General features: G+C 42.5%; 1 protein-coding gene across 1 annotated transcript in view; it reads right to left on the minus strand.

Annotated features, from left to right (window-relative positions):
• The window catches only part of LOC126482204 (uncharacterized), a 44,563-nt gene that overhangs the window by 15,198 nt on the left and 10,276 nt on the right, over positions 1 to 19,089 (minus strand). The gene's annotated exons all lie outside the window — the stretch shown is intronic.

Consider the following 19,089-nt stretch of genomic DNA (forward strand, 5'->3'; position numbering starts at 1 on the left):
TATTGTTAATTTTAAGGACAAATAAACACTAATTGAATGGCTATTCTTAAACGCTATACAGTTGCTACCCCAATCTTAAAAACTCCAGAATCTTCTTTGTCGTCTCTTGCCCATACTTCTTAATCTCACAACATCTCTCAAGAGTCCTTTGCCCTCCCCGTTAACTTTAATATTACAAAAGATATTTCACTGCTAGGTCTCCAGCCATGCTTACACATACACAACTTTTAACTCTGCGTCCCACACTTATAAATAAAAATAATACTCTTTCTTTCTTTATGTATTACCCTTAACATATAAGTTTTAACAAAACATGGTATGGCTCTATTAAACTCTTATGCTTGGTATCTGATCTGCCTATCCATTCGTTTTTTAACGCTTATTTTAGAACAACTCTTGGAATTTTGTCGTTGCAACAAAATTTTTCCCTATGCATTCCCATAAAACATACTCCCAAAACTATTCACACAAGAAAACCACTTACAGCACTACCACTCACAAAAATTTGACAGTCCTACTTAGTCCTCCTACTGAATTTCCCTGAAATGTTTGGTTTTCTGGTCCTCCTCCTCACTCAAAACACCTTACCGGTGCTCAGTGACACTATGCCATGTGAATTACTCCTTAATGTATTTGTCCACAGTTTAACTGGTTTATATTGCAAAACAGGTGCATCTTGTGACAGCTCTACACTGGCAACAGTTTTCTGCGGCCAAAGATTGACTTTGGCATGATGTTTGTATTTGTATTTGTATATTTATTGATCCACCCAATCATTTGATGTACAGAAGTGTACAACATGAATGGGACAAGTTAATCAAATGATATGTGAATGTATATCTAAAAACACAGATGATGTGACTTACCAAACGAAAGTGCTGGCAGGTTGATAGACACACAAACAAACACAAACACACACATGAAATTCAAGCTTTCGCAACAAACTGTTGCCTCATCAGGAAAGAGGGAAGGAGAGGGAAAGACAAAAGGATGTGGGTTTTAAGGGAGAGGGTAAGGAGTCATTTCAATCCCGGGAGCGGAAAGACTTACAAGGTAAAATATATATTTTTTTAAACAGTATTTTACATATTTCTCTTTGCTTTTTGTTCAGGATTATTCTGATTGCTTTTAAATAAACAACTGCTTTTTTGTAGTATAAATAAGTTCCTTGATTCAGTACTGTGACACAAAAAACAATTCCATAGCATAGTACTGAATGGAAAAGAGCATAATACATCCTGAGCCATGCTGCGGCTCGCGTTGTTGCTGCTTGTAGGTTTCTGCCCTCTCTTGGAGGCCAGACGGTGTCGTTTAGTTGGCATGGTTGTGGTTGTTTGTCTTGTCTTGTGTTGACTGGTGCCACATGGTTTTGCAAGCATGTCCTGTCCGCTAGTGGCAGCAGCGGCTGTTATCGGTATGTAGTAACTGTTGCCCTATCTTTGGGCCGAGGTCATTGTTTTTCCAGGTCATGTGATTGGGCCAGTTCGGTTGGGTACTCAGGAAGAGCCAGGTCTATGCAGTGCCAGAACACACTGGGGCCACTGGCGGCACACATGGACAGCCGGATGGAAGGGCTGTGGTCATGAGGGTGTACGACCTCATCGTAAACTGGATCCAGCAAGCTTTAAGACAAGTACATTTCCGTCCAAGTAGAGAAAACTCCACCATTGTGATATCTCGTGATTCTCCAGTGACTTGGGTTTCAGTTACTGCTCTTAGTGCCACTGAAGCAAAGAACAGCGAGTGGAGTTCTTTGGGAAGGTGGATCTGATTAGCTTTCTTTGACTTCTTATTACTATTTACTGCGTTCAACTTGTTACAATTTGTTAAGTTCAAACTGCAGTAATTATTCTTGCCTGGTGGCTGCTAACACCCCACTTACCTGCCCTGGGGGTTAGTGTATGTAATGGCAGTGTACGTTTCCTCGCCTTGCCGCTGCTGTCCAATAAGGCGTGTAGTTTTACAGTTTTCTTGATTGTAGGCTGGTCAGTGTTTCTTCTACTCTGGTGGTAGTGATTCCTTTCTCATTCTTGGCACTCTAAACACAGTATTCTGGGGTCATAGTGCAGACTGCCGGTTCCAGCTTTGGCCTATCGTTCCATCATTGCATTTGTTTTATTGGACATCAGGTAGCTTCAGAAAAATTATCATTAGTCATTCATTAGACTGCCACTAGTCTAAATTACCATCTTGTGAAGTGAATGCATCTCTTGGCTGCCTATCTCATCACTCGCGAAAGTGTTTGTTGCTGGACCTTCTCAGAGGTCAATTCCTGGAGCACAGTCTGTGACCCCTTGGTTCTTGTAAGACATTTGTGTTCTAAAAGGAGGTCTGATGGCTGGTAGTTCAGTGTAACGCTCCTTCAGCCCACGTCTTTTGCGGGTATAATCTGCCTCAGTACCCTTTACGGAACCTATGTACTGGTCCTTATATTTTGTTATTGTATTATTTATTACAATGCCTTGTAATGCCTACATTAAAGGTTATACATGTCTAGTTAATAGTTCTGGTTACCTTCTGGAATAAATCTAGCAGTGTAGTGTTCAGTGGATGTTAAGGGTTGTGTTATAAAGTTTACCATCATCTTATTTCACCCATTTGGTGATCAGTTGCTTGTTTTTTTAATTAACCTTTGCTAGTGTATTTTCTGTTTAGCAGCAGGTTTCTAAATTTTTTTATATTATTACCGTTCCTGGCGTGTAAGGCCTTCAGCTGTGATTGTGGTCATTTGTCTTAAAATTCTAATTTGGTATTTGTATTTTAGCAGTGAGCCTTAAAACCTTATTTACTGCCATTCCTGGTGGTCTGATGCCTTCTGCTGTGTTTGTGGTGACTTGCCTTAATATTTCAATACACATAATTTGTGAGTTGCAGCGAGTTTTAAACAATTCTTAATGTATTGCCATTCCTGGCATGTAAGGCTGTCTGCCCAGATCACAGTGGCTTGCTTGTAAAACATTATCTTCTGTATCTGTATTTAATAGTGATTTGCTAAATTGTAACTCACTGAAAACCCTATTATTTACACCATTGTTTACTCCTTCATTAATAATGTGTGGTATTTTTATTTATTGTTGAGTCTGGAATTACTGGTTTAAAGTAAATTATGTGTAACTGTAAAAGGCAACCAATAATAATTGATTATGGCCCCGTCCACAATCGTAACTGAATCCTACCTTTCCTGGACTAACAGGTTTCGCATGCATGCCAATGTGCTGGCATTTAGCTTGTCCCTCACCTAGTGGAGCATAAAACAAATTTTGCTTAGTCTGGAACTAATCATGTCAGTGTGTCTTTTTCCATGTGAATGAATCAGTGATTTCAATCCCTAAGAATTTTGTTTCATTGACAAATTGTTCATTGCTGTCACTTAGTGTTACTGTTGGGCTGTGTGGAATTCTGTTCTGAATGGTGTGGAAGGTTAGGCATAATGTCTTTTTGGGATTTAGGACTAGTCTATTTGATGCAAGCCATGAGTCTAGCTGGGTTGTATTTCTATTAACTGCTGACTGAAGACATTCATCTGTATTTGATATATGGATATTAGTATAATCAGCAAAGAGAAATGCCTTGCTAGTGGGTACGGTGGAAGGGGGGTCATTTACATAATGTAGAAATAACAAGGGACCTAGAATAGAGCCCTGTAGCACACCATTTTTTATAACTTGTGTAGATGAGTGCACCTCATTTAGGATTCCTGATTGACTGACGTTATTTATATGAACATACTGTGCTTGGTCTTTCACATAACTGCTGAGCCAGCCATGGGTAGTTCCCCTTATCCTGTAAGAATCCAACTTGTGATTTACCACGTCAAAAACCCTTGTGAGGTCAAGACAGACACCTATAGCTGGACATTTCTTGTCAACAAGATGTAGAGTAGCATCAAAAAATTCGTATATGGCATCAGTAGTGGTTTTATTTTCTTGGAAACCATACTGAGCAGAAGAAAGAATGATGTTTTTTGCAGGAGGCATTGTGGTTTGCTGAACACTGACATGGGAGGTGGGGCACTTCTTCATCCACTGTCGCTGGCCGTTTTGTGGGTGATGCTGGTCATTCATGTTCTGTTGTCGTATGCGGCGAGACCTTCCAGCATCCACACAGGCTTCAGATGGTTGATGGCCACCATTGTCAGTTTGCTGGCGACATCAATTCAAGAGATGTTGCTGCAGCTGATGACTTGGTATGGACCCTTTTAAGGAGGTAAGAGTGCAAGTTGAACTGTGCCATCACACTGTATGGTGAATTTCATCATGACCAGCACCTTGTGTATGAAGGTAGGCGGTGCTATGTGGTGCAATGGCAATTGAATGACAATGCCCTTAATTCTTCTTTGTACCACTTGTTGTAGTTAAGATAACGGCTGTGGGTCGTCATCCGTGCGTGGCATGAAAAGGTCCACCAGTAATCACAGTGTCACTCTGAATAGTAATTTGACAAACAATGCCCATATATCCTCTATTGCAGTGGTGTGCACCCAGAGCAAGACCCAAGGGAGTGCTTCTGCCCATGTGCCATTGTGACACATGAGCGCTGCTTTCACTGTTCTGTGTCACCTCTTGACAAAACCATTACTCTGTAGGTGATATGCTGTCATACGCCAATAGTTGATGCTGCACATGTTGCATAATGCTTCAAACAGCAAGGCCTCAGACTGTTGTCCTTGGTGTATCTTTATTGTAATTGGGCAGCTGAATTGGGCGATCTACGTATGCACAAATGCTGTAGTTGTGGCTTCCGGTGAGTCTTTGGTCTCACTTCAACCATTGTGTCACGTGGCCAATCACAGAGTTGGTCTACTTTTGTCCTGATGATTCTGGTAAAGGGGCTGATGAGGTACAAATGAATGTGACAAAATTGTCCACACAGAACTGCGAAGTGGCCTAGTGACAGTTGCACATCATGGTCAATTTTGCTTTGTTGACAGGCAGTGCATGTGTGTCTCGATACTTTGCAGTGTCTTTTAACATTTGGTCATACATGAAATGGTCAGTGACCAGCTTCATTGTGGGTCATATTCCTAGATGGGAGAGATTGTGCAACAACTGAAAAATAGCTTCACGAAAGGGTGCTGAAACCAGTGGCTGTCATCCTCCAAGCAAAGTATCACAGAGTAGAACTGCATCCGTCTCTGGTAGCTGACATTGTTCAATCTTCAGAGTGGTGGCGGGATCAGAAGAGGGTGCTGTAATTGACCCAACATCTGTGATATGGATGGACCCAACATCTGTTTCCATGCCATTTGGTGATGCTACAGTTGAAGTGATATGGTATTGACCCCTGAAAGGTAGTCCACCAGAATGTCATCTGCTTCCCATAAGTAGTGTACATACATAGTAAACTGAGAAATATGATCCAAGTATCTAAATATTCATACATCCATAGTTGAAATGGAGGACCGTGGGACGTCAGCTGGTATAAATTTATATTAAAAATCAAGAAATTCCTCCAGCTGTATTTAAGGTGTCGATTTTATTTTTGCGACTAGTTTCAACATTGTAACAATGTCATCTTCAGGCCCATACACTTGTTGACGTTAACTGAGTGCAGCTGATACTAGAAGTCAGTGGTGAGATACGGACGTGCTCCATGTGGAAGGTGGTTAGTTATCTCACCACTCACTTCTAATATCAGCTGCACGCAGTTGACGTCAGCAAGTGTATGGGCCTGAAGATGATGTTGTTACAATGTTGAAACTAGTTGTCAAAATAAAATTGACACCTTAAATACAGCTGGAAGAATTTCTTCCTTTTTAATATAAAAGTATCTAAATTGTCAGATGTCAAATCATCTCCATGACTAGATTATGGTCTGCATAAATCACAACCACTTGCCCATCAATACCTTCATTGAAATAGTGGACAGCTTGTAGAGTGCTGAAAGTTCTCAGTCAAATGTGGAATACTGTGATGAGGCTTTTGACAGCTTTTTGGAGGAAAACTGGAGTGGTTGAACTTGATCATTGATAATTTGTTGGAGTACTGCCCCTGCTCGTACCTCACTGGCGTCGGTGACGAGATACTACCGGAGGTCATGGAATGTTTTTGGTCTTGGAAGATTTCATATGATCACCAACTGGTCATCCAGGAGATATGTTTCTGAAGTGGAGATGGTGTACCTAGAAATGTGACTTGTTTCTGGTGAAGCTGTAATTTGTCCTTGTTGATTTCAACCCCTGTTTCTTCTAAGGCACCATGAACTTGTTTTTGCATGGTGTTTTTGAGTCCATGTGGCATTACCTAGAACTTGAATGAACCAAAAGGCACGATGATGTATGTTTTTTGAATAATGTCTTGGTGCATGAGAATCTGTTAGTGTGCTTTCTTGCAACCAACGATGGTAAACACAGTAGCTCCTGCTAGTTTGTGGGTAGTCTTGAATTTTTAGTACTGGTTAGGAATCATGCACAGTTCTAGCATTCAATGTAAAATGATCACCACACTTGCAGACTGATCTGGCTTTATTTGGAACCAATTTTACTTGCAAGGGCCATGGGCTGTCAGGTTAAGCACACCATACAACATTGACTGCTTCTTTTGAAGCATTGAGTTTTTGAGGATCTAATCTATGCACCTCGTGTCATGCTGCAGATCCTGGTATAGCAATAATCCTATGAACCATTATGTTCTGTATGTCACACAAATACAGTGTTGTTGGGACACTGGCATGGGCTGAGGAGGCAGACGGCGCAGAGTACAGAAGTACATACCAGTGTTGACTTGTCTGCTCAGGTTGGCTGTGAGCGTGGTTCTGGTAGGTCTGAGGCACAACTAGTAGTTTTCTTTGCACGCATCCAGGAGCTGTGTGTGGTGTACAGTTAACTTGTCCAGTGCAGCCAAGGTTTGTTGCATTAGGCATAGGACCATTGGTGGCACATCCCGATATTATAGTATTAGATGTGTGCATGTCATGGTGGTACAATGCAGACTGCTGCAAGTCAGGGTAAAGTTTGAAGTGTCACAAGAAGTCCACTCTGAGAACTGGTTGCATCACATCGGCTATGTAGAAAATCCACATGTGTTCTGCACTGTTGGTGAAAGTCACTGTTCTGCTTGTGGCGCCGCATACCCATATGGGAATGTCATTGGTGGCCAGGAGTTGCAGATGTTCCGAGGTAGACTGCACTGAGGCATGGTGATGCAGGACTATACTGACTTCAGACCCTGTGTCAATCAGGAAGTGGGTATTGTCTATAAAGTCTGTGACAAAAATGCATTCACCTGTCGGAGTCACCATGGACGGAAGGCAACTTGCAGCATGGTGGGCAAGTGTGTCTATTCCTGCCACCACTGGTGTTTGGGTGCAGGCACGAAGTTTGGCATTTTTGTGTCTTATCACTGAAAGTTCAGTGGTACCAGTGCACAGCGTCAGAATTGTCCAATTTGGCTGAACGTCAACTGTACTGGGGCAGTTCAGACATTGTGCTGTAGTGGGTTGTGGTGAACAGGCACTGCGGGGTGGCATGTTGTCATGGGGTGGTCTGTCTGAGAGGCGGTTGTCCCGACACATGCAGGTGTATGTTCTGTTGGCCAGTGTGAGTCCATCTTCCTTCGGTTGCTGCTTGTGGACTATCAGTGCAGTCTAGACTTCAGTTGGCAACTATGCAAGCCAGACAGTCCACAATGTGTGACTGTTTTGACCTTTGTGTCAGTCGAGTGCCGGGGGCAGCATCACAGCTGTGGCAGAGTGCTGTCACTGTGATGTGCTTCATACAGCACTTAATGTAGTTGTTGTTCTGGAGGGTGCACAAGTCATCTAAGAATCATTTGTTTTGCTGTCTCATGTTTATTGGAGGGCAGTGGTGATGGGATGATGTCACTTGCTAATTGGTGTGCTTGCTTAAGTGATACAGTAAAATGATGAATTTTTATGAGTCATCCGTAATGTCTCAGTGTGCAAAAAAGCGTTCCACTGTAGCAAACAATAACATCAACTCATCCATGCAGAACGGCTGGAGCTTAATGTTGGACATGGCAGAGTGCATGGCATGCTGACACCATGTGAGCATGTTGCATGTTGTAGTATATAGTTGCTGTGCTGTCTGCTGGAAGGTGACTGTGGTTGAGATTGCAACATGGCACCACAACTGTTTGCCAATTGCTATTGTTCTGTCTTGATACAGAATGCCACCTGAGGTGAGTTCATGGAAACTTGAAATGCAGGATAATCACCACAGTCAGCTTGTAAAATTATGCCATTGAGGTCAGTGCCAGTGGTAGTTGCTGTTGGAAGGAGACCAGTTGACAATGTGAGTGTCGAAGCCCATTGCTGTCATTGTGTGGCCTGCATTGGTGACATGGTCAAGGTGAGGTATGTTGCATGACATTTTCTATACAGTGAGGGCACTACATTGATGCATACATTGAACACTGATGTAGTGTTCCTATTGTTGGACCTGTAGAGTAACTATTGTTGCAAGTTATCACTGTCAATACCCAAGATACATTGTTAATTTGATGTTGATCAAAACTTTCATTCTGTTCATTACGTTAGTAATCAATCTCACTTCACACATCCATGGTGCTCACACCTATGTACAGCGAATGTTCAATGAGATGGAGTTCTAGTAAGCTTGACGCAGATATGAGTGATCACTACCACAAATGCAAATCACGTGTTCACGACTTGGGGTTATCAATGTGGAAGGATTTTCACATTATGGGCGATACTAGTGAGTCATTACTAACTGCACTGCATTCTGTACACAGTGTTTTATTTCCACTTGGTACAATACATAGTTGCTGTTCGATAGGAAAGCACAGAGTGGTGGTGATAGTGATCGGGCACCTGAAATGAGCAATCCATGAGCCAATGAAAGCCTTGGATACTGTCTTGGCAGTAATGTTAGGGAGAGGGACAACCTTGACCCAGTGAGACAAACAGTCGATAGTTGATAAGCTATATCTATGGCCCTCCGAAGGAGGAAGAGGCCCAATCAGATCAATACGTATGTGATGGAATCGTCCTACAGGAACATCAAACTTGCCCAGAGACGGGGAGGTGTGGCAGCTGATCTTGTTGCACTGGCAAGTGACACAGCTGTGTGCCCAGGTTTAACAGTCCCATTTGATATTCTTACAAACAAAACTTTCTGACATGAGACGTGTGGTGGCTCAAATGCCCAGGTTGGCTAGGTTATGCAGGGCATCGAAAACCTGTCGGCGCAGCCCGGGTGGGAGTAAAGGTCATAGGGTGCCGGTCGAAGAATCACACCACACCTCGTCGGAAACGCCAGGAAATTGGCCTTTGTGAAAACAAGTGATATTTGTAGGCCTTGTAGGAGAGCCTTAGAATCTTCGTCAGAAGCTTGGAGGGAGACCAGATCGGAAAGATCAACAATGTGGGAAACAACACTGATCTGCGAGAAGAAATCCACAGCAATGTTATCTGCACCCTTGATGTAATGGACGTCCATTGTGAATTGAGAAACCAGGTCAAAGTGGTGGTAACATCGAGGGGGTGGGTCCTCAGGTGGGTTGCAGAACGCTTCTGCCAGTGGTTTGTGATTGGTGAGGACGAAAAACAAACGTCCCTCGACGTTGGGGAGAAAATGTTTGATTGCCTCGTAAACAGCAAGGAGCTCTCTATTGAATGCAGAATATTTTCTCTGAGGTGTAGATAGTTTCTTGGAGAAGAAATGAAGGGGAGAAACTGTGTTGCCCTTGCGTTGTTGCAACACTGCCCCCACTGTGATGTTGCTGGCGTCCGTAGTGATGAATAACTCGGCCGAGAGGTCGGAGTGGGCGAATGTCACAGCGTGAGCTAAAGAAGTCTTCAGAACCTTGAAGGCCTCTAGCATCAGAGCAGCCCAAGAGAGTGGTTTCATACTGGAAGTTTGTTTGCCTGATAGCGCGTCCATTAGGGGTGCCTGAACAGCGGCGGCAGAAGACCGATAGCAACGATAGTAATTGATGGTGCCGAGGAAACGGCGTAGCTCTTTGTAAGTAGCTGGGGGCGACAGAGACGTGATAGCCTGCACACAAGATTTGGGAGGCTGTATTCTGTCAGTGGAGATGGTGGAACGTAGAAAGGAGACTGACGCGTGGCGAAACTGAAACTTGTCTTTGTTGACCTCGACACCATTGGAGTTCGAGGTCTGGAGGACCATAGACAGATGATTTTCATGTTCCTATGCTGAGCTGCTGATAATGAGAATGTCCTCCAGATAAGCAAACTAAAACTCGAACTGTCACAAGATAGAGTCAATGAAACGTTGCCACATTTGTGCCGCATACTTTAGGCCGAACGACTTGAAGTGGTATTGGAATAAACCAAGCAGCGTGATAATAGCCATCTTAGGAATGTCTTCGAGCACCAAGGGAATCTGGAGGTAGGCGGGTTTACAGTCAGTAACACTGAAAATTGTGGCGCCCAATAACATATGAGTGAAGTCATTGATGTTCGGCACTGGGTAATTGTCCATGACGGTATGAGCGTTTAAGCATCAGTAATCGCCGCACATTCGAAAAGATCAGTCGTATTTGGGAACGAGGTGGATTGGTGAAGACCAGTTGCTGTCTGAAGGTTGCAGAACACCTACTGCCAAAAGTTCATTAATCTATTGCTGGGCCGCACACAACTTAATAGGGTTGAGGTGTCGGACCTTATGCCTAATAGGAGGGCTGTCAGTGGTAACTATCTTGTATGTTGTTCCGTCAATGACGGTAGAAATTGAGAACTGCACATGAGATTGGTTAACGTTCTGGCACTGAGTCTTCGGACGAGTAGGGTGTGATGAGGCATAGCCGTTAGCACGAGTGGGGAAAGGTAGCACGAAAGTCACATGTCTCTTATGGGAGCGCGGCGTGTGCTTGTGTGGAGTAGGATTGGTGCGCACGCAGTGCCAAGCGAAGGTGAATGGGTGGCGACTGTCTGCTGTTAACCTTGCACTGGACAACCAGCGCGGGCAAGAGCAGTGCTGGCTTTGCACGTGGGGCCACAGTGGCCGCTCGGTCATGTGGCCGGTGAGTGAGAAAGGGAGAATGTTTATCAACATGCACGGTAGCTGTCTGAGAGGTGGGCATGGTCGCAATGCACACACAACTGTCATTAGCAGCACTGTTTGAAACACACAGCACTGGATGAGGCGAGTGGGATGGGGGGGTTGGAATGTCACACGCAAGTAAAGTTTGTGGACTAACCTGGTGAGACTTCAAGCTAGGCTTGGCCAAGCAATTTTGTTTAGGTGGTGGCGCCATGGACTGTAGTTGCAGAAGCAAGGTATGAGCCATGATGACCTCACTGTAAGTGGATGTGATGCATTGTTTTAGCTTCTCGTTGTCCTGGTGGAGTTGCGTCGCTGAGTCGTATTCTGACAGTAGGTCGGTATCGCAGGTCACAATGTCACAATGTTGCCTGTGAGGGTGGAGCACTTGCATATGATATCATATGTTGTGGTGAAACAGAGCGTTGGACATAGGTTCAGGTGCACAGTATGTGAGTGTTCCTAGGATGGTGGATCACTGAACCCTGTATGATGTTCGGAGATAGTTCGTAATGTGACAAAATATCCATACCGAGGATCGGTTCATCAATGTCGGCAATATAGAATGTCCATGGAAAACGTAGAGAAGGAGATGGAGTAACCTTTACTGAGCCTGAGGTAGGTAACGTTGATGCGTTGACAGCTCATAGAAGTGACTTCGTCTGTGAAGAAGTGGGTGGAACCATCGAAGTAGGTATGATCGACATGTCAGTTCCAGTGTCGACCAGAAAAGCTAGGCCTTATGCAATGTCAGTCACATAGAGACGACCACTCTGCCGGGCAGTCAAGTGAATGGAGTGTAATGTAAGAGGATGCCTGTTAGGTTCCCCACAGGACTCGGCGTCTCTTAGTTCCTGCGGTCGGTGTTTGGGTGTTGGCATGGCACCCTGCACTTCTTGGCGTCGTCGCCAAACACTTTGTGGTACCAGCAGAAAGGGTGAGCATGGTGAGGACGAGTTGGAGACTGCAACAATGGGGGCAGCTTGTCCTTGTTGATTTGTTCCAGTAAATAGATCGGTACGTAAGGTGTGTGGGCGATCCTGGAGTGCTCGGACAGCGGAGAGAGTGAGCCGATGCTGCCAGGAGAAGTAGGTGAGGTGATGGCGGAGCGAACCTTGCCTCTGCTGGCTGAAGGTCGGTATGCGGGGGCAGCTGTGCCGACAAATGGTGTGGAATGTACTGGCTGATGTTGCTGCAGCAGCGAATACAACTGGTCAGCGATACATAGGGGGAGCTGATGGACTTGAACGAGTGTGGTGATAGATGGATCTGTAGATCAGTAGGTAGTTTGGCAAACCACACAGCCCATAGTGTGGCATCAGACATGGTATGCACGTTCATGAGTAATCAAAGGTGGCACCAGAGTTGTGAGGGGGTGTGTTCCCCCAGGTGCTCCTCATAGAGAATCTTGATTATTAACTCTTATGACGAGCAGGCAAGTCGTTCCATTATAGGCTTCTTTGCAAACTCGTATTTTGGTGCAGGCAGCAGCGAAAGGAGCAGATTACAAATCAAATCCGAGTGGTCATGGAGGTGTGTGACGAAGCAGAGAAACTTTGAGTTGTCGTCAGACACATGATGTAACTCAAACAGATGCTCAATGAGCGCGAACCACGATGCCGGGTTGTCCTCCTAAGCTTTGGCAGGTGGCCAGCAGGGCATGACCACAGCAGCTTTGGTGTCTCCTGGGGTAGCAGCTGAACTGAGGTTAAGTCAGAGGCCAGCGTGGTAGGCCTGGATTTAAACCAGGTGAGCGAATCTGTAGTAGCGGCACCTGCATAGTTGACTGTGTGTCATGAAAACACGGCATGGCAGGCATGGACGGTACCATGGAAACAGGCTGATGGACGGCACATGAGGGGGGCCCAGAAACTGGACCCGTGAGTGATGAGTGCTGGATGGAAACGACCCGCTTCCGGAACAGGACAAGATACCGGTGTGGCAGACACAGGCAGTGCTGTGGGAGCAGCAAGTGGTTGAGCGACTGGAAACGGGGACCCCCGCAAGTGAGGGGGGGGAGGTTGAGAACGCCTACCACGTGGAAACTATCTGATGCATAACATGCCTGTAGTGCATGTGGTGGACCACCGAGGCAAGGTAATGGGTCCATGTTATGCGAAACACTGAATTGTGCATGTAAATTGGACACAACAGGAACACCACATGCATGGAACGGACACGGCGCAGTTTGTAGTAATGGCGATGTTACACGTGGCCCAGCAGTAACTGATATAGCATGCCGGTGGATGGCTAAACATGTGTTTTAATGGAGATCACTCTGTTCTTGAAACACTTGATTTGAAGAGACACAATTCGAAATATTGTTCAGTTCACATTTCACTGTCAGATGGGCATAATCCAGTGACATGAAGCCTGAGTCCATTGTTCTCTCTAACGGCATAGTTGTCGACCATTGAAAACTAATGAGGTTAGCACACGGAATTGGTTGAGAACGTGAATCACTGTGCGTAAATGATGAAACGCCATTGGTGAAGAAATGACGAAACTTGGAGAGCAGAGTTGTGCTTCCACATCTTCAAACAAGGCATTGTTTGACGTGGTCATTGCATAGTGCACATAACCTGTTGCATAAACACCAGCACAGAAGATGCGACACACGAACGAACTGTGGGGTCACCACTATGGGAATGGGATCGGTAATCAGGATATAGAAAACTTAATTCCTATATATGTCGTGGCTCATATATATTTACACTTGACACCGTGTCTGTACAGATTGAAGAATAACAAAGATCTGACTAAAGTAAAGTTAAGATGGAGGCTCAACAGAGCACTTAAGAGTTCACAGATATTAAATTTCATGATCAATACGAACTATCTTGTTCTTCTTTTGTAGTTTTTATCTCTGCACCTAGGGGGATTATTAAATTCCTTTTTTTTTCAGGGTAATGGGCTTTTCCATCCACTCTTATATCTGCAGAACATCCAGTGTGTTGCCTTTTCTTCAAGTGAGCATGGTCAGGGATGTTTGATGGTCTGCCACACTTCCTTTGCAGGCTTCCCAATTCTATAACTGTTGCAGCAACTGATGCCTTGAATTCCACAACAGAAATCTCTTTTGTAAAGAATCCATGCATTTACTAGTGCAACACTATAAAAGTGGAAAAATATTCTCAAATAAAACTTCTTGCTTTTCATTGTGTGAGAATAGCGTGCAACCATCCGGTCAGTCATGGCTACTCCACCCACGAATTTGTTGTAGCATGCTACAGCATATGGTCTCTCTATATCTATGTAAGACGGTGCTTCATGTCCCATCTTTTGACAGTATCTGTTGGTGTCCCTCCAGCAAAGGTAGATAACCATGCGGACGATGTTTCTATACACCCATTGCACAACTGTAATATTGTCATTTGAAGTAACAATAGACATTGAACCTTGATGTGATTTAATTAGAGCTTTGCTGTTGGTCAATATACTCTGTGCATCCTTCAGTCTGTTCGACCTTATAGTTCCCAATACATGAATTTTCTTTTGCTTCAGATACAAAAGCAATGGGATTGTTGTGAATAAATTGTCAATAATAATCTTGTGATTCTTTCCTTCCAGCCCCTGGCACAATCTTACAACAGCGTCCCCAATAGGACTAAAGTTAGGGCTCAGTGTGTTATTCTGTTCCTGCCTTTTCCCTTGGTACATCTTACAAAATGTCACATATCCATCTGAGTCAGAGCGTACCCTTGCTTTGAATCCACACTTTTTGAATTTAGGCTTTATATACTGTTTTACCCTGCTTCTACCCTTGAAAGGGATAATCATTTCATCTATTGAGTGATATTCAGTAGGAGTTACTGTCCCTGAAAATGTCTCTTTCAGTACGTCCAAAATGGGTTTCACCTTCACAAACATTTCAATGTTGTTTTCAGGGATTTCATCACTGTCTACAAAATGTAAATACATTTTTATTTTCTCAAATCTCTTTAGTGACATAATGTCAGCAATAAGATCCATTCTCAAAGCTGGGTTACTTGACCAGTACATATGATAGTTTGGGTATTTTATATATGTCATAATCAAATTAATCACTAAGGAGCAATGAATTTCACTTACTGAGAAAGAGAAATTGCATTCACCATTTGAAAAAGCATATCGTGTTGTCTCTCTAACTATCACGTCCAGTGCTTCAGGAGTGAACATGTTGCAGTAGCAAAAATATGGTGTCTTTGTACTGAAGGATCACCATTACTTTTGTAAACACCACAGAATGCAGGAATGTTACCAATGGAGTCATTGTCCTTGTTTGGATACCATATAATACAGGAAGATGTTGGAGAATTCGAAACTGTGGGACTTGTAGTTGCACTATTGGTCTGCACTGTTATTGAATGAATTGCACTATCAACAGCTAAATCACCACTAGCAACAATGTCATCACCAACAACACTATCATCATCAGAATCATCATCAGGAATATTACTGTCTTCATCAATTGTAATTATGTCCAAATCAGAACAATTGGCATCATCAACAGAATCTAAAATGAGTAAAATTTCCTCTGGGATCAATGCTTTCCTTTGATTCATTTTTAATAATGTTGTAAGAGAAACTGTAACATAAATGAAAGTAACAAAATGACAAAAACGGTATTTTATAATTGAGACACTGGTGGTTATGTTGTATTTCAGGTTATGTTACCTATTGCACTGTGTCCACAAATGTGTATGTTTGTAAACAGTCAATTTATACAAAATAGTTCCCAGATATCACATCTACATCTACATCTACATTGATACTCCGCAAGCCACCCAACGGTGTGTGGCGGAGGGCACTTTACGTGCCACTGTCATTACCTCCCTTTCCTGTTCCAGTCGCGTATGGTTCGCGGGAAGAACGACTGTCTGAAAGCCTCCGTGCGCGCTCTAATCTCTCTAATTTTACATTCGTGATCTCCTCGGGAAGTATAAGTAGGGGGAAGCAATATATTCGATACCTCATCCAGAAACGCACCCTCTCGAAACCTGGCGAGCAAGCTACACCGCGATGCAGAGCGCCTCTCTTGCAGAGTCTGCCACTTGAGTTTATAAAACATCTCCGTAACGCTATCACGGTTACCAAATAACCCAGTGACGAAACGCGCCGCTCTTCTTTGGATCTTCTCTATCTCCTCCGTCAACCCGACCTGGTACGGATCCCACACTGATGAGCAATACTCAAGTATAGGTCGAACGAGTGTTTTGTAAGCCACCTCCTTTGTTGATGGACTACATTTTCTAAGCACTCTCCCAATGAATCTCAACCTGGTACCCGCCTTACCAACAACATTATGATAATAAATGTTCAAAGCACACAATAAAAAATTGTAGACGAAAAATTCTCTTGCAGAAAAGTGTAAATTATGATGCACGTACTGAACAACAGGCTGCCACTGACTATCTACAGGTATAAAAACATCTCTCCCCATAACAGTCGAAGGTAATGAACTACGGACAAGGTAGCCAACTTACAGGAACACAATGGCTACAAATGTAACCACTGCCCATTACAGGACCTCATTTTCTTCAATATATTCAGCACTAGGTTAATGATCACAATTGTGCCAATATCCCTGAAGAGATTAAAAATGAATTTCACTGATACTCAGTCTTGTTTACTTTAAAAATTTACATATATCTATCTACTTACCTAGAACTAATTACTGGACTATGAAGCATGACATAATATAATATTATTGTTTTGTATTTTAAATTATTAACTCCATTATTATTGCAAATCTGTAATTTACAACTGCAATGTGTTCAGTTTTTCATATTGCTTTTACGGACCATGATGTGCGGTCACCTTTCACTTTAAATTTGTTCCTAAGACATTGTTTCAATAGTTTTAATAATTTTTTAACCTTCCCATTGCTGTCAGGAAATGTAGCTTGTGTGTGAATCTGAAAATTTCACTTTCACCAAATATTGTCATAAAAATTGTATGTTGAGTCTAATTGAGTCACCATATATCAAAACGAAAATTCACCCAATAAAACCAAAAGAATAATTCACCATATTTCATGTAAGGGCCTAAAATCATGTTCTTAACATATGTACAATGTACGCAACATGTCACTATCACAGGGGATGTTGCCTGGCACACTGAAATATGCTTTTGTTAGATTGTTTACTGAGAAAAATAGTAAGACAGATACTTCTGACCAGTATCACTACTTACCTTCTTGTTAAAGATACTGGGAAAAATTATGTATGTATGAATGATAATACACCACATTCAAAATAAGATACTTAATCTCAATTTGAATTTCAAAAGGGCCTTTCTACTGGACATGCTATTTTTTAATTCATAAATAAAATTATACAAAATTCAAATGACAAAATATTGCCAGCTGAATTTTCTCTGACTTGTCTAAAGCATTTGACTGTTCAGTTAGCAGTACCTTGCTACAGAATCTCCAATATTAAAACACTAGAGATCTTGGATAACTGCTTTTCATCCTGTCTAACTAAAAGGGTGCGGAAGGTTGCGTTAAGAAACTAAAGGAGTGTATGCAATGAAACAGCATCTTCGGAATGTATGATGTAATGAAAATAAATGTGTAATTCAGCTGGAGAAATAAACTATAAATTTCAAATTTTAACAAAGTTGTGGAACCTTTCATGACTATTATATCATTGTACATTGTACTTTTGAGAAGCACAAATGGTTCCCTTTGCTAATGATCCAAGTATTTGAATCAAGCCTAAGGGAGCAACTTCAACACTTGAAAATGCAAATAATATTTTCTTTAAAATAAATAACTGGTTCTCTGCAAATAGGCTGTCACTGAATTTAGATAAAACTCAATACGTGCAATTCAGCACTGCACAAAGTTTGATCACACCTTTCGAAATAATGCATGAGAGTAAATCAATAAGTGAAACAGAATATTGTAGAGTCTTAAGTGTTTACAGTAATAAAATCCAGTACTGGAAGTCACATATTACAATATTCTTAAAGATTTAAACTCTGTAGCTTTTGTGTTACAGATAACATCAGATTTTAGAGATGAAAATGTCTAAAAGTAAGCTCATTTTTGCTACGTATTTCACTAATGTCTTATGGTGTCTTATGGCATCATACTCCAAGGCAATTTGTCACTGAAGAAAAGCATGTTTCTTACAGAGAAGGGTGTAATAAGGATAATATGTGATTTGACTCCAGAACTTCTTGTAGACAGCTCTTTAAAGAGTGGGACTTACTGGCAACATTCTCACAGTACATTAATCCCTTATGGGAAAAATGACAAAAATCAATCATAGTTGGGAAATAACAGTTAACATTCAAAAATATACTGCCTGATAAAAATGTGAAGCACCCAGAAAGGAAGGACAGAATGAAATGAAACCTCACGGGTTGAGATGTGCAAAGTTATTTCAGTGATTATAAAATATGTCAAATTTAGAAAGAAACTAACTTATGAGTGTTGTATTCTCTTCCAGAGTGAACATTCCCACAACTGTTATAAATGGTCCTTCATATCCTGGTTACTGGCACTTGGATGGAGTTGACATCCAAGATGGTCCCACACATGTTCTATTGGGCTCTGGTCTGGGGAACTCACTCGCAATGGGAGTACCCAGACATCATGCAGGCAGTTGAAAGAGACCAGTGCTACAGGTGAGTGAACAGTGTTCTGTTGGAAAATGGTCACTGGCTGCTGCTGTTCTCCTACTAATGGTGTGCAATGATACAGAATGTTGTTTGGAGTCCATTGCACATGCAAATGGGAAGGGGTTTTGATGTGCTTGGTGTACAATATGACGACCTTCCCTTGTGGTGGTCAGACAGGTTTGACAGGAGCATTGATGACAAATATGCTCACTTGCACGTTCCTGTGCAGTCCAACATCAGACTACTGTCACATCCAAATGCCCCAAATACTGGATATTGCATGATTCAGTTCATGATTACAGAATAATCAGCCAGTTTTCTATAAGGACAGCATGGTATGAACTGTGTGACTTTTAAGCTTGGTTATCACAAATTTTGTGCATATGGGGTCCCGAAGATTCTGGCTGATGTCTACAAAGTGAAGCTGTTGGGAGCTGCAATAACATTTCTGATGTGGTACAGAGCAGATGAAAATGAATTTTTCTATCACA

This window comes from Schistocerca serialis, chromosome 5 (genome assembly GCF_023864345.2).
Source record: "Schistocerca serialis cubense isolate TAMUIC-IGC-003099 chromosome 5, iqSchSeri2.2, whole genome shotgun sequence".
Taxonomy (NCBI): Eukaryota; Metazoa; Arthropoda; class Insecta; order Orthoptera; family Acrididae; genus Schistocerca; species Schistocerca serialis.